The sequence below is a fragment of the Octodon degus genome, unplaced genomic scaffold (assembly GCF_000260255.1).
Source record: "Octodon degus isolate 3935 unplaced genomic scaffold, OctDeg1.0 scaffold00107, whole genome shotgun sequence".
Classification (NCBI taxonomy): Eukaryota; Metazoa; Chordata; class Mammalia; order Rodentia; family Octodontidae; genus Octodon; species Octodon degus.
Genome location: NW_004524683.1, coordinates 8,144,426 through 8,160,626, shown reverse-complemented (window position 1 = coordinate 8,160,626; position 16,201 = coordinate 8,144,426). Strand labels below are relative to the sequence as shown.

General features: G+C 39.4%; 1 protein-coding gene and 1 pseudogene across 2 annotated transcripts in view; one reads left to right on the top strand and one right to left on the bottom strand.

The window, feature by feature from the left end:
- The window catches only part of LOC105743226, a 39,451-nt pseudogene extending 32,513 nt beyond the window's left edge, over nucleotides 1–6,938 (bottom strand).
- The window catches only part of Mast2 (microtubule associated serine/threonine kinase 2), a 379,336-nt gene that overhangs the window by 33,417 nt on the left and 329,718 nt on the right, over nucleotides 1–16,201 (top strand). The window lies entirely within an intron of this gene.

Genomic DNA, 16,201 nt, shown 5'->3' with positions numbered 1-16,201 from the left:
AAAATTTATAATTATTTTTTTTTCAGAACTGGGGATTGAACTCAGTTTTTTACTATAATTTAAAAAAAGTTTTTTTTTTTTTTCCCCCACATTTTGTAGGCATTTAAAATTTAGCATATCGTGGAAAATACTTGTTCCATGATATGTCTAAGGTGTTTGATATTCAGACAGATACTGATGTTATGCTCAACAGCCTATGTTTTAGGGTAATAATATCATTAAGCTTCTCTTCTGGAGGGTAAACAACATAAATTTGCAGACCAAAAAATTAGAGAAAAAGAAGTGGTACAAGGATAGCTAGCATTTTGGCCCTAGCCCTTCAAGGTCAGTGAGGACTCAGGACATAAGAGAACCTGTACTATAACATCCTGTAACTCAGTGATGTCCCAAATTTTCTGATCAAGGAGATTATGGGGCCACAGAGGAAAGTGATCAATGATGTAGACTGTGCCTAAGGAGAGTCACCTGGAGTGAAAACATTTTGTTTCTCAGGCTTTCAGAGAGCAAATTGCTCAAGCAATGGCTGTGATTCATCCACATGGCTGACACTGACAAAAGATCTACAAACTGCTGTACAGAGTTTCAGGGTAAATCCTGAGGAGATTTGACTGACCTTGTCAAGTACAAAAGTTACATTTCTTGTTATGTAGGTCTTGCTTTATCTTGGTCTTAACAATCCAGCAGAAAAATATAAAAACGGGGTATAAAACATAAAGCCATATTAATACGCTGAGCTGTAAACGGTTCAAATCAACAACTTCTGACATTGCCAGTTATGTAGACTATTATGAACAACTGGACTATATTGAATTACTTTGCTGAATTCATGCACCTACAGTATACGAATGGCAATGGAATACCTGTCTCTGACAAAAGTAAACAAAAAAAGGGATATAAATGAAGGACCTCTCTTTTGTAGTGAAAAAAAAATGTATCTGTATATACAAAATAGCATAGATATATAGCTACTTTCCCTTGAGAAGAAAGTTCAATGAGAAGAAAGTTTTAATCTAATAGTGTTGGGGGCCTGTGTATTAGCTCAGTTGTTTAATTGCCTGTTTAAGCAAAGCAGTCAGGCTCAGAATCCTGTGGTTTGATCCCCAGATCCTTATGCCTTACCAGACCTACCCTTAAGGCGTCCTGAGTGGGCCAAAGTGTAGGGGGGATTCCTTCTGAACTAATAGTGTTTAGAGAAGATATCATGTCTGCATCTTGTACTATGAATAACTACTATGAAGACAACAATATGCAATGTATTAATTATTGTAGCTATCCTACTAACCTGTTTTGAAACTGTCTCACTGCTACTTCTTTCTCAATAAAATTAATAGTAAGAAGAAAGGAAATGACTTTTCATCAGAGATGTCCTCTAAGTATAGCTGGCTGGCTCTTGGTTTTTGTGTGTCTCTCTCTCTTGTCTTTTTTTTTGACTTGATACTGATTTTTCTTGTATGTTGAAGTGTTGTAGGGTCATTTCCCACCTTGTACCTATGATCTGGTATTTCTCCAAGATAAATTGGTTTATTTTAATAGGAAAGAGTATTTCATAACAACCACAATTTGGATGCTAAGGATATTGATTACTGTTGTGTTAGTCATTATGCCTTGGACTTTTCAGTGGATATAGAGAAAATTATATAAATTTTCTTGTGAACTTGCAGAGAGAGATATATGTAGGGCTTTTTTTTTTTTTGTTTAATCTCTTATTTTTAAATTGTAGATTTTATTATTTATTTTTGTGGCTGGTTCAGCTTGCCCTAGGGGCAGGGCTGGCGCAGCATGTGGTGCTGGGATCAAACTGTTCCTAGGCTTGCCTCAGCTTGTCTAAGACTGCTGAGCTATCTCACTGCTCCAGAGCTTAATCTCTTTTATGGTTTGTATCTAGATATCTTCCCTAAAGCCTCATGTAGTCTATGGGTCTACTTCTGCAAAAAAAAAAAAAAAAGAGAAAGAAAGAAAGAAACAGACATCTGCAGACAGAGAAATGGTGAATGGCACCTGGGCCAGCTGCTTTTTGGCTATATCATAGGCAAAGAAAGCCTGTAGAGGAAAGATGTAGAAAGATCCAAATATGTATCCCCCTACATCTGTTAAGCCAGTTGAATCTATGAAATTTTTCAGGGAGTCATGTCTGGATCTTGAAACCAGGACACATTATAGAGAGACTGACAGTTCTCAAGGCTTCAGACACACAATTGTCTAGCCCACAGAACCAAGCTACTATACTTGGCTACTTGAAATCAGGTTGATGCCTTTGCATAGGGAAAGGTGTGGAAGCACTGGGTTAATGTAACAATTGTGTGAAGGTTTTAATCCATGTTGATATTTAGGGAATTGTAGTTTTTGTATCTTTGCTACTTTGTTGGATTTGTATCATCCTGTTTTTTTTTTTTTTTTTTTTTTTTGTCATTTTCATCATTTATTTTTTTCCCCTTTATTGATTGTGGTTGTTATCCTTACAGTTTGAACATTTTCCTCTTTGGTCTGCCCTCTCATTTGGTGTTTCTTCTCTCTTGTATGTTGACTCTTTCCTATCTCTATTCTTTGTTCTCTCCTTCATTATTATTTTTGTGTGTGTGTGGTACCGGGAATTGACTCAGGACCTTGCGCTTGCCAGGCAAGCACTTATTCTGCTGAGCTGTCTCCCTGGCCCCTCTCCCTTATTATCTTGTCTCTTGCTTGTCTTCTCCTTTTTAATTAATTAATTAATTAATTATGTATTTAATACAAAGTCTTTAGGGTCTCACTACATAGATCGGAGTCATAGTGATTCTCCTGTTTTCAGCCTCCCAAGCTCTGGGATTACAGGAGTGCACCACCACACCCATTCTCAATCAGGTCTCAGTGTGCCCTGGGTCAGGGCCAGTGTGCCACACTGGGGATCAGACCCTGGCTCCTATGCTCTGTCTAAGCAGGTGCTTTAGTTTGCTGAACTATTTGGCCAGCCCATCCTTTTTAATTTAACAGTAACCTGGATAATTGCATTAGAGAATAAGAAGGAACCAGTGGCATAAATTTTTTAAAACAAGTTTTATTTTTGTGTCTTAGCGGCAGGGTCTCGCTATGCAGTTCAGGCTAGCTTTGAGCTCACTTTGTAGCCTAGGTTGGTCTCAAGCTTGCAAAGATCCTCCTACCTCAGAATCCTGAGTGCTGAGATTACAAATGTGTGTCACCACGCCCAGCCAAAAGTTTTATTACAAGCAGGAATAGAGAATACTTGCTTAAATGGAAGACAGGAGGAACCCCCTTCAGTCAGTTCCCTCCCTGACTCCTTGGGTCCTGCAGGATGGCTTGGGGCTCTGAGGGAGGGAGTCAGATCTCTTTCCCCCAGGGGTCTCAGTAGCCTCTGGAGCAAGAAAGAGTGAGACTTAAAATGACCTATGTTCATATCCAAGGACTTTAGCCCACTTGAAGTTCCAAGGATGGGGGAGGGGAATAAGTCTCTATTTAGCTAAGAAAGTACAGAACTCAGCTTCTTTCCCAGATGTAGGCCAACCTTCACTTGCCTCTTGGCTTGCCCTGCTACTTCCTTCCTTCCTTTGCTTTTGGTGAAACCTCTCCGATGGCAGAAACTCTGTCCTTTAGACCCTGGCACTGGGTCCCATACTCAGAGCTCAGAAGAGTGGGTATGGCTTGTAGGATAGTAGCTGCTTCTTAGTGCCATTGCTGCAACCACTCATCCTGTCTGGGCAGGTCCCAGATGCAAGCCTAACCTGGGAGCTGGGTGGCAGGGGTTGAGATGGCAGAGTCCTTTGCTACTGGTTGTCTGAAATCCATGGTGCAATAAAAGATAAGAGGACCAGTGGCTGAGTCCCATTAGGAGCCCGAGTCTTGTGACAAATGCATGTATCAGCCTGTCCTTACAGCTCAGGCTGCTTCTGAACCTCAGCAGGGATAGTGGAAGAAGACACCCCAGGGGATGTGGGAAACAGACACATTCACACAGGGACACATGTGAATGCGTACACATACCACACACTCACAGCCAGAAGGTTTATTGTAATAAATTCATTCAATCCAACTAGCCTTCTGATACTCTTTCACTTGGCACTACACACACAGCAATATGACTGAGCTTGTTCCTTTTTAAAAAGGCTATGCAAAAAAGAGGTCTAAAAATTGTGCAAAATACTTAGCATTAATACACTTGTTTCAGGTATTTCTAGCATGAGCATAATTTGCCCATCCTCAGAGCTTGGGAGAGAGATGGGACAGGTGGGATACTTTACAGAGCCTCCATAGGCAGTGGTGGGTGAGGCCCCTTTCCCACTGTGCTGCCCAGGATTCTGAGAGTGAAGGTTGTGGTTGCCTGCTTGGTTTGCAGACATAGGCTGTGGTCCCTCCACTCCCTACCTCAGCTCTGTCCTACTGGCCAACTCCATACAAAATCCTCAAATCCACCAAAGAGCCCAACAGAAGAACAATGATCTCTATGAAGAGAAAGCAGAATCTCTCAAGTCAAAGTAGACGTGAGGATTCTTTGCCAGGCCTGTTGTTGAGAGCGGCTTTGAGCAGTCTGTGTCATCGATGCCCCTGGGTCAGGGCACACTTTCACTCACACAGGGCTCATCCTGGTACAGGCAGACACTTGGCATGGTCCTTTTGGTGGCCTCCGGAGGTTCTGGCTGTCTTGTGCCTTCTTCCACTGACTAGGGCCTAGGAGGACTATTATAGTTTGTGTCTAGTTGTCCCCCTAAAGCCTCATGCAGTCATTGGGGCAGGCTTCTAGAGTTTGTGATTAATTCATGATCCAATGTGAGTGCTACACCTGCCCTGGAGTGGGTAATCTGCATACAATATGGGGAGGGAAGAGAAGCTTGCTTGCTGCCACAGATGCTGGTCCTCCCTTTGCTCTTTGTTGTTTTCTGCAGCCTTGAATGGCTGCTCTCTGCCATATGCCTCTCTGCCTTGGATCCAGCCAAGTATGGACTGAAACCTCCACTGACTGTGAGCTAAATAACCCTTTCTTTTCTTAGTTTTGGGTGTCAGGTATTTTGTCCCAGCAGTGAGAGAAAGGTAACCAAGACAGGGACCTAGGACCTAAGGCTGTGGGAACCTGGGCATGGGAAGCAGAGAGTACAGCATGGAACTATTGAGGAAAAGCCATTCCTGGTGGGAAACAAATATGAAAAGATTTGAATCTTTGGCAGCCTTATCTCCCTTTTGTGGAATGGGGAGGGTCTTACAGGTATGGAGGACAGCAGGTGAGTTCAGAGGGGCAGATAGGTCAGCATGTGGTAAGTGCTGAGCCACATTTAGGGGTGACCTACCAGGCTGATGTCTGACTAGTCACTTCTGTGGGTGAGGACAACATTGTGTTGAACTGCACAGATCACCTGTGGTTAATGAGATTGAGAGGTAAGAGGCCACAGAGCATAAAACAGTAGTTGGTGATAATACTTTATAGCTGTAGGGTTTGACAGAAGTATCACTGCCTCTCTTGATGGGCCATGAGTCTTTGATGTCTTTATTAGTTGTCAGGTTTGAAGGCAATGAGGTAAGTGTGTGAAACTCAGAGAGGTCCAGGAGGGACAAGATGGAGAAGAAGCATATCATCAACATCAGTGCACTTGCTGGGATTTCCTTTAGAGTGGAGAGTAGAATGCTTCTCTAAGAGCGCAGTGTCAGGTGGGTGGCCTGTAGAAAAAGATGAAGGCCATAAGGAAGGAGAGGGAGAGAATGAATGTGTAGAAGAAGCGGTAGTTCCGTCTCATGACACAGTGGCCCACCCAGGGACAGTGATGGTCAAAGTGTTCTGTATAGTTGTCCCAGACACTGCAGTGTGAGGTCCTGGGCAGTCAAAACATCTTGCACATGAAGCAGTAGTTTAACTTCACCATCTGAAGTTCAGAGGGGCACGTAGGTCAGCATGTGGTAAGTGCTGAGCCACATTTAGGGGCTGCCCCTTGATCATTACTTCCCTTGTCCGACGGGTGGCCAGGATGTACAACAACCTGTACTGTTGCTCTGTTTCTGTTTCTTTTTTCTTTCTTTTTTTTTTTTTTTTTTTTGAAGGAAGGAAAAGTTTATTTAGCTCACAGTCAGTGGGGGTTTCAGTCCATACTCAGCTGGCTCCAAGGCAGAGAGCAATCTTTCATGGTGGCAGCAAAAAGCAAGAGAGCAAATGGAGGAGTAGCAACAACAATGGCAACAGAGAGGCTGCTCTGTTTCTCCAAGGCAGCTGCTTCACAGACTGTGACCCTGGGCAGGATCTTGGGGTTGGTGAAACTCGTCTGTAGCGTGACAAAGGAGAGAATGGCAAGGGTCAGCTTGTTGGCTAGGTAGGGACAGTTGAAGAAGAGTATGGTGGCGCTAAGGATGAGTAGCAGCCTGAGTGCAAAGATAGTGCCTTGGATGCCAGCATGGAACAGTGGAAGCGTTTGCAGACAGGAATATCTTACACTTGTTTGGTGGGCTGCTGCCTAGGCTCTTCCAACTGCAGCAAAGAAGAGGGCATGGGTCCAGGGCCAGAGGTGAGTGGCGTGTGCCCTGGAAGGCTAGTGGTGGGGTCACCCCCAGGTTGATGTGCTGTTAATCATTATTCATGCATCTGGCCACAGGTTTTGGCTCCATTCCCCCCAGGGCAATTCACTGATATAAATTAAACAGTACTATTTAAGGGCATTTGAAAGTAATCCCTAATTAGCAAAATTGGGCTTGGAGGACCCAAACAAAATTATGTACAAACAGCAGGAACTGACAATCTCACTGGCTTCCTCAACCTCTAAATATGCTTCAGCCTATCTATCTATCTATCTATTCTCCTGACTACACAAAAAGTCTCAAACCCCTTAAACACCAGCCTTTTATTCTGTCTGTTAAATAACTCTTAAGTCTAATTTCCTATATTTTTAACTTACCAACATTTTTTACCTTCTTCTCTTCCCATTGACATACCATATTCTTTTTCTCCTTCTCCACTTCTCATCAACCCCCATGTCTCAGATGAACTACAGATAACAGTACAATATAGCCTGTAAGGGTTATCAATAAAGGATAAAATTATCAAAACAAGTTTTAATGTTTACATTTGATACATGGTTAGTTCTGTTCACTTATCAGAAAAAATGATCTCTTTATAACATAGTGATGAGGTTTAACCCAATTAAGTTGAATAGGTTGAAGGAATATGCAGTATCTGTGGACAAAGAAAGCCAAGAGCACATTGCTGGGAAACAGAACTTAAAGAGATCCTCATAGCAAAAACAAATCTTCACTCTATTTGACCTCACGCCTTAGCACCAACCACCCCAAAACAAAGCAAAACAAAACAAAACTAACCAACCAAACAAACACAACCCAAAAGAGAAAAAGAAGCAAAACAAAAAAGCAGGGCAACAATGCTTGGAAGCAAAGCCCCCAAAACAGATAAAAGGGGCACTGATAGGAAAGCAAACACATGGTAGATGACTTGTATGAAATAATTAAAAGAGGAAGCAAATTCGTAGAGTTCAAAGAGGGCATAATCTAAAAGATACAGGAAATAATACACAAGGGCCTGCCAAATAGCTTAGTGGATTAAAGTGCCTGCAAGCAGGCGCAGGAGCCAGGGTTCGATCCCTGGGCCTGCCATGCCCGCCTCATTCCCAGGGCGTGCTGATGGTGATTGAGACTGGTTGTGGTGGCATGCACCTGTAATTCCAGCACTTGGGAGGCTGTAAACATGAGAATCATTACAAGTGCAATCTAGTAGCAGGACCCTGAACACCATGTAGACCCTTCCCTAAAAAAAATAAATAAATAAAATAAATAAAAAAACCCCCAGAACCCCACAGACTGGTCAGTGTAAATATGGGAGAAATAAAAAATTAGAAGAGCTGATCAAAATGATTCAAATAATAAATGAAAGATTTACCAAAAATATAGATTTTGTGTAAATGTACCAAACACAATTTCCAGATAAAATATTCTTTAGAATTTGTAAGCAGCAAAAATGACCAATGTGGAGAAGGAGCTTCAGAAATTGAAAGTAAAATGGAAATGCATGATGATTTACTTATAGAAGCCTTTAAAGTGCTAAGAGAACAAGAAAAACTCATCGAGCAGTTACTGCATAGCACTAAGTCTAACCTAAGGCTAATTGGTGTTAGAGAAGAATTAGAAGGCAGAATACATGGAATAAGAGAAAATCTGTGTACTGAAATTATAGCCGAGGCTGCACACACTTGTGATCCTAGCACTCAGCAGGCTGAGGCAGGAGGATTGTTTCAAGTTCAAAACCAGTTTGGGTTATAAAGTGAGCTGCATAGTAGGACCCTGTCTCAAAAAGAGAAAAAAAATTCTCTCTCTCTCTCTCTCTCAAAACTTTCCTAGTATGAGGAAAAAATTCAACATGTACACAAGGCTTACAGAATATCAAGTAAGATGAGAACTAAAACTCCTACAACATATCATTCAAAATCCCAAATGTCCTGAAATAAAAGTAAAATGGAAATGGATGAGGCAGGGGATTGCTGTGAGTCCAAGCCCATCCTGAACTGCAGACTGGGACCCTGTTGCCAAAACCAAGCAAACAAGCAAGCAAGCAAGCAATCCACCTATCCACCCACCCACCAACCAACCAATGTACCAAGGAACCAGCTGAACAACCAACCAACTGACCATTAGAAGAGGCAAAGAAGTTTTCTACATGTTAGGTAAGAGAATCATTTAATAGGAGGAGATAAAATTGTAAATGTACATTCATCAAATATTGGGACACTTCACTTCATAAAAGAAACATTACTGGACATACAAGATGAAATAAATATCAACACAATAATAATGGGTGAACGTGTATCACTTTCACAAAGAGATCAACCAAATAAAAAGTTAAAAAATCTGAGCTAAACCACACCTTTGAACAAATGGACTTAATAGATATCTATAGAATGTTCTGTTCCACTAAAAGAGGATATACATTCTTCTCAACAGCACGTGAACTTTCTCCAAAATAGAACAGATAGTAGTCATTAAAGCATACTCAACTAGTAAAGAATCAAGGTCACTTCATGTATCCTATTAGGTCATAATACTGAAACTAGAAATTAATTGCAAAAGAAATCACAAAAAATATAAAAGCAACTGGATACTAAATAACACACTCCAGGGGCTGGAGAGATGGCTCAGTGGTCTAAAGCACCTACTTAGAACAAGCTTAGCAAAGCATCAGGGACCGCGGTTCGATCCCCCAGCACCACATGCCAGCCAGCCCCGCCCCCTGGTGGGCTGAGCTGGCCACACACACACACCACACACACACACTCTCTCTCTCTCAAATAAAAATAAAAAATAAATAAATAATAAAAAAAAATAACACACTCCTGAACAGTTAGTAGATCACAGAAGAAATCAAGGGATAAATTGAGAATTTTCTAGAATCAAATGGTAAAGCCATTGTGACACACTAGGACTAATGGAATACAGTGGAAACATGCCTAGGAAGGAAATTTATTGCAGGGAATGCTTGCCTTAGAAAAGCAGAAAGAGTTCAAATAAATAACCTAATTATGCACCTCAAGAAACTAGAAGAACAAGAATAGTCCAAACAGAAATAAATGAACTTGAAACTAAAGTATTAATGAATTGAAAAGCAGAGTTTTTGAAATAATGAACAATGAACAAATCTTTAGTGAAATTTACCAAAAAAAAAAAAAACCATAAAGACCCATATCAATACAGTTATAATGAAAAAGAAATCATAATAGACATTGTTGAAATCTAGAAAATAAGTGTTGTGAAAAATTTTACAGTGGCAAATTGGAGAATCTTTTTTATTTATTTATTTTTTTAATTTTAGGGAAGGATCTACAGGGTGTTCAGGTTCTCACTACTAGATCGGACTCGTAGTGATTCTCCTTTTTACAACCTTCCAAGTGCTGGGATTACAGGCACGAGCCACCATGCCCAGTCTCAGTTGTCATCTCAGTGCCCCCGGGGGTGGAACTGAAACGGCAGGACTGGGGATTGAACCCCAGGCCCCTGTGCCTGCTTGCAGCACTTTAATTTGCTGAGCTATTTGGCCGGCCCTGTTTTTTTAAATGTTTTATTTATGTATTTGGTATAAGTAGTCACTACAAAATTCAGACTTATACTGATCTCCTGTTTTAGCCTCCCTCCACAGTACTGGGATTACAAGTATGTGCCACCATTCCTGTTTTTTTTGCCAGGCACAGTGTGCCTGGGGCAGGGTCAGCATAGCATGTGGTACTAGGGATTAAACCCAGGTCCTTGTGCTTGCCAGGCAGGCACTTAGACCGCTGAGCTATTTCCCCTGCCTTTTTTTTTTTCGGGGGGGGGGTACTAGGGATTGAACTCAGGACCTTGTGCTTGCCAAGCAGTTGCTCAAATTGGAGAATCTTGAAGAAATCTAGATACATATAAATTACCAAAACAGCCAAGAAGACATAAAAACTGAATAATCCAATAAAATTGAGGTAGTAATATTAAAAAAACAAAACAAAACATTGTAAAGCCAGCATCATGCTGATTCTAAAACCAGATTCAATCAAAAAGAAAATTACAGGCCAATCTTTTTAATGAATACAGATGCACAAATTCTGAGTAAAGTACTAGCAAGCATAATGCGACAAAATCATCAGAAAGATTACATATCATGACCAAGCAGGTTTAATCCCATAAAGGATATACATAAAGGAATGTGTAAAGGTGGCTCAACATATACAGGTTAGTAAGTGTAATAATCGTATAAACAGAAGCAAGGGCTGGTAATGGTGACAGATGCCTATAATCTCAGCATTTACAAGGGTGAGGTAGAGGATTGCTGTGAATTTGAGGCTAGCCTTAGCTACAAAGTAAGTTGTAGGGGCCCAGGGAGATGACTGAGTAGAATAAGCACTTCCCTGGCAAGCGCAAGGTCCTGAGTTCAATCCCCAGTTCTGGAAAAAAAAAAAAAAAAAAAGTTCTAGGCCAGCCTGAACTTACTTACTTTTGCATTGTGCTAGCTAGTACTTTACTTAGAATTTCTGCATCTGTATTCATTAAAAAGATTGGTCTGTACTTTCCTTTTTAATTGAATCTGGCTTTGGAATCAGGGTAATTCTGGCTTTAGGTTTTTTTTTTTTTAAATATTACTGCCTCAATTTTATTGGATTATTCAGTTTTTATGTCTTGAATGGTATAGTCAAACCCTATCTCAAAAAGACAAAACCACCAGCAAGAACAAAAATAAAATGTTCATTTCAGTAGACACAGAAAAAGTTTTTGACAAATCAAGGACCCATTCATGATAAAAATTCTGAAGGAAATAGGTATAGAAAAATCTTAAATCAGATAAAGGACATTTATTACAGACCTACTCTAATGTCATCTGTTTTTTTTTTTGTACGTAGTACAGGGTCTACAGGGTCTTATTACATAGATGGGACTCGTAGTGATTCTCTTGTTTTTAGCCTCCCAAGCACTGGGATTACAGGTGTGCATTACCACCCCCAGTGTCAATCCCTGTCTCAGCATGCCCCAGAGGCGGATCTGGCGCGGGCCCCTGTGCTCTGCCTAAGTAGGTGCTTTAGTCTCCTAAACTATTTGCCCGGCCCTCTAATGTCATATTAAATGGGGTAAAACTTGAAACTTTCCTTCTAAAATCAGGAACAATAATGTCCACTGTCATTATTTCTGTTCAATGCAATATTTGAAACAGCCAGGACAATTGGGCAAGAGAAATAAAAGGATAGATATAAGATAGAAAGATGTAAAATCACTATTTGCAGATGCCATGATACATTACATAGACACAAATAAATCCAACAGCAGATTTCATGAATTAATAATATTCAGTAGTGTAGCAGGATATAAAATCAGCACATAGAAATGAGTAGTGTTCTTTTATACCAATAATGAAACCACTAAGAAAGAAATTTAAAAGAAAAATTCCATTCATAATACCAGCAAGCAAACTTAACTATTTAGAAATTAACCAAACCAAGGAAGTAGAAAAACTTGTACAAACACAGCACAACACAGCACAGCACAACAGAGCTTCTGTCTGATTTTGCACTTCATTTGGTTGAAATACCATTTTCTAAACTTTTTCTTTCAGTCTGTGAGGTGAGTTTCTTGGGGGTAGCATATTTTTGGGTCTTTAAAAAAAAAATTCATTCAACTAGTCTTTGTATTTTAATTGGAGAATTAAGATCATTTAGTGGGCCAGGGAGTTAGCCCAGCAGCACAGGATCTGCCTGGCAAGTTTGAGGTCCTGAGTTTGATTCCTGGTACCAGCAAAACACAAGAAAACAGTTACTTTTCAGTGTTTATATTGAAGCATGAACACTGTCATTGTTCCAGTCTCTTTCCCTCCCTCATAGTTGTTTTGAAAATTCTATGGTCATTTCCTCTTCTCATTCATCTTAGAGCTTTGATGTTTTAGTGTGTTCATGTTTAATTTTTTTTTTTTTTCACCATTTCATTTCCTTACCTATGCTCCTAGTGAGATTTATTGTTTCCTATGCATGGTTGTGTTTTTTAAAAAAATTGTTTATAGGATTCTATTAAAAGCATCTTTAATGTTGGTTTAGTGGTTATGAATTCCTGTAGTTTGTGCATATCTGAGAAAGTCTTTATTTCTCTTAATTCTGAAGGAAAACATTGCTTGGCATAGAAACTTAGGTTGTCAGTTGTTTTCTTTCAGGAGTTTAAACACATCACAGCATGACTTTCTGGCTTTAGATTTCTGCTGACATCTGCTGTCATTCTAACTGCTTTGCCTTTAAATGTGACTTAACATTTTTGTTTTGTAGTTTTAATTTTTTTCTACTTTTCAAGTTTAATATGTTTTAGATATAATTATATAGAGAAGTTGTTTTCTGGTTATATCTGCTTGGAGTTGGGAAATTTTCTTTTTTTTTTGTATTTTAGGGTGAAATCTAAGAATCTTCTAAATGAAATTTAGAAATCTAGAAATCTTCTAAATGAAAAAGTACACTGAAAGATATTAAAAAATACTTCAAGGATTCACCAATAGACTATATCAATCAAAAGAATATCAAAGGCTGAAAAACAAGGCTAATGAATTTTCATGTTTAGATATAGTAAAAATATTTTTAGAAAACATACAAGATCTTGGGACACTGTTAAAGTTACATATAATTGGAATACACATAATAGAAGAGCTACAGGTACAAACCACAGAAAACCCCCTTACAGGGTGCTCAGGGTCTCACTACTAGATTGAACTCATAGTGATCTGCCTTTTTACAGCCTCCCAAGAGCTGGGATTACAGATGCGCGCCACCATGACCGGTCTCAATTGCTGTCTCAATGCGTCCCGGGGGCGGGGCTGGCACAGCAGGCCTGGGGATCGAACCCCTGTCCCCTATGCCTGCTTGCAGGCACTTTAATCCACTGAACTATTTGGCTGGCCCTGGGAAATGTTCTGTTGTTTCATTGAATAGGTTCTCTATGAAGTATTTTTTAATATTTTTCAGTGTGCTTTTCATTTAGAAGATTTCTAGATTTCTTCATTCTATTTCAAAATATCTGTGGAATTGCTCTTTCATATCCTACATTATCTTATTAATTCAGTTGTTTAGTTGTATTCTCTTTGAATTCATTCAGCTTTTATTTTTTATTTTATAGAGAAACGGCAATGAGACAGTTTCAAAACCGATTAATAGAACAGTTTCAATAATTAATACATTGCATATTGTTATCTTCCTATTGGTTATTCATAGTACAAGATGCAGACATGATATCCTGTCCAAATACTATTAGTACAAATCTTTCTTCTCATTGAAATAAGAGAAAGTAGCTGTATGTCGTCTGTCTTATTTTGCATATCCAGATACAAAATGGTCCTTCTTTTGTATCCCGTTTTTTGTTTAGTTTTGTTAGAGATGGGTATTCCATTACCATTTAAATATTGTAGGTGTGTGAATTCAGCAAAATAATCTAATATAGTCCAGTAGTCCTTAACAGTAGTGGGTTATCCATAGGACTGGCAATGTCAGAGGTTGTTGACTTTCGCCTTTTACAGCTCAGCATATTAATATGCCTTTATTTTTTATACCTCGTCTTTGTACTTTTCTGCTGGATTGTTAAGACCAAGATAAAGCAAGACATATATAACAAGAAATGTATCTTTTGTATCTGATAAGGTCAGTCAAGTCCCCTCAGGCTTTATCCTGTTACTCTATACCACAGTTTGTAGATCTTTTGTCAGTGTCAGCCATGTGGATGAGTCACGGCCATTGCTTGACCAATTTGCTCTCTGTGAAAGCCTGAGAAAATGTTTTCACTCTGTGTGACTCTCCTTAAGCACACTCTATGTCATTGATCACATTCCTCTGTGGCCCCATAATCTCCTTGATCAGAAAATTTGGGGCATCTCTGAATTACATGATGTTACAGTATAAGTTCTCTTATGTCTTGAGTCTTCACTGATCTTGAAAGGCTAGGGCCAAAATGTTGGCTGTCCTTGCAGCCCCTCTTTTTCTCTAATTTTTGGTCTGTAAACTTAAGTTGTTAACCCTCCAGAAGAGAAGCTTATTATTACCCTACAACATATGCAGTTGGGTTTAACCTCACTATCTGTCTGAATATCAAACATCTTAGGCATAACATGGAACAGGTATTTTCCATCAAGTATTGATATGTTAAACTTTAAGTCTCTACAGGATATGGTTTATTGAGCTTTTAAATAATCATTTTTTTGAGTTTTCTCTCAGAATTTTCTGTTCAGTATTTTTGGAATGTGTTACTAGAGATTATGGACTTTAGGAGTTGTTATGTTCATTTTTTAAAAAATATTTTTGTGTTTCTGTGTTTAGATTTGCTTATCTTTTTATGTGGATTTCTGTTCCATCTTTCTCTGAGGACCTTCTTTTTTTCTGTGGTATTGTGGATTGAACTCAGGACCTTGCACTTGCCAGACAAGCACTTATTCTACCGAGCTATCTCCCTGACTCTACTGAGGACCTTCTTAATAAGCACCAGTTGATGTGCGCTGAGATTTTTTTTTTTTTTTTTTTTTTTGTACACAGTGTATATTGTGTAGGGGCTTGAAGGACCTGTGTTCTTTTAGGTCTAGTGAGTGATAGCCCTCTGGTAGTTTAGGCTGGTGTGATATAGATTACAGAATATATAGGGTTCACCTCTTGTGATTCCTCTTCCAATTTTGTCAGTAATCTGTAATCAAGAAGCACAGAGACCTTCTTTTTTTAAACCCTGTATTCCAGAGCTTTGAGTTTCTCTAAGTCTCAGTTTGTTTACTGTCCAACATCATCATTATATCTTATATCATAGTTATCTACCTTTATATGTAGCTCCTCTCCAGTTGTTTTGATTCTTTTTTTTTTTTTTTTTGGTTTGGGGGATCGAACTTGGGGCCTTGCATTTGCCAGGCAGGCACTTATGCCACTGAGCTTTATCCCTGGCTCCAGTTGTTTTGATTCTGTCTTTGGAGAAGTAGGTGTATACAGGGTGCTGCGGATCTTCCATCTTGAATCCTTTGTGTTGTTATACTTATTTTATTTGTACATCATTCTCTTGATGTGTTTGTTTCCTATACTTTTGCTTATTTTCTTTTAGCTTTTTAAAACTTTTTAAAAAATTATTTATTTTATTTGGTACAGGGTCTCCCTCTGCAGCTCAGACTCATAGTGATTCTACTGTCTCAGCCTCCCCAGCGCTGGGATTATAGGTGTGCACCACCACGCCCAGTTTCAGTGCCTGGCTCAGCTTGGGACCTGCATGGCATACAGCGCCAGAGATTGAACTTGAGTAGTTATGCTTGCCGGGCGGGCGCTTAGACTGCCAAACTATTGCTCCAGCTCCTCTTTTAGATTTTTGAATGTATTTGTGATATTTGATTTAAAGTGTGCTACCAAATTTTATGTCTGGGCTTCCTCAGGGATTTCTATTTTTTTTTTTTTTTTTTTGTATTTTTTGGGGGGGTACTGGGAATTGAACTCAAGACCTCATGTTTGTCAAACAGGCTGTGCTGCTGAGCTATATCCTCAGCCTAGTTAGTTAATTACTGCTTTGCTAGATTACCTCATGCATGCCTTCAAATGATCCTTGTGCTTCAGGCTTACAAGTGGCTTCAACTGCAGGCATGCAGTTGACCTATTCTGTTCATGAGCATTGCTGAAATACCTGGAAATCAGCCTTTCTCTTTCTCAGGGTTTTTTCTTTGAGTGTTTTGATTGTTGAAAAGTATTTGTGTGGTATTTTCTCAACTTCAAAAAACTTTTTTTTTTTTTTTTTT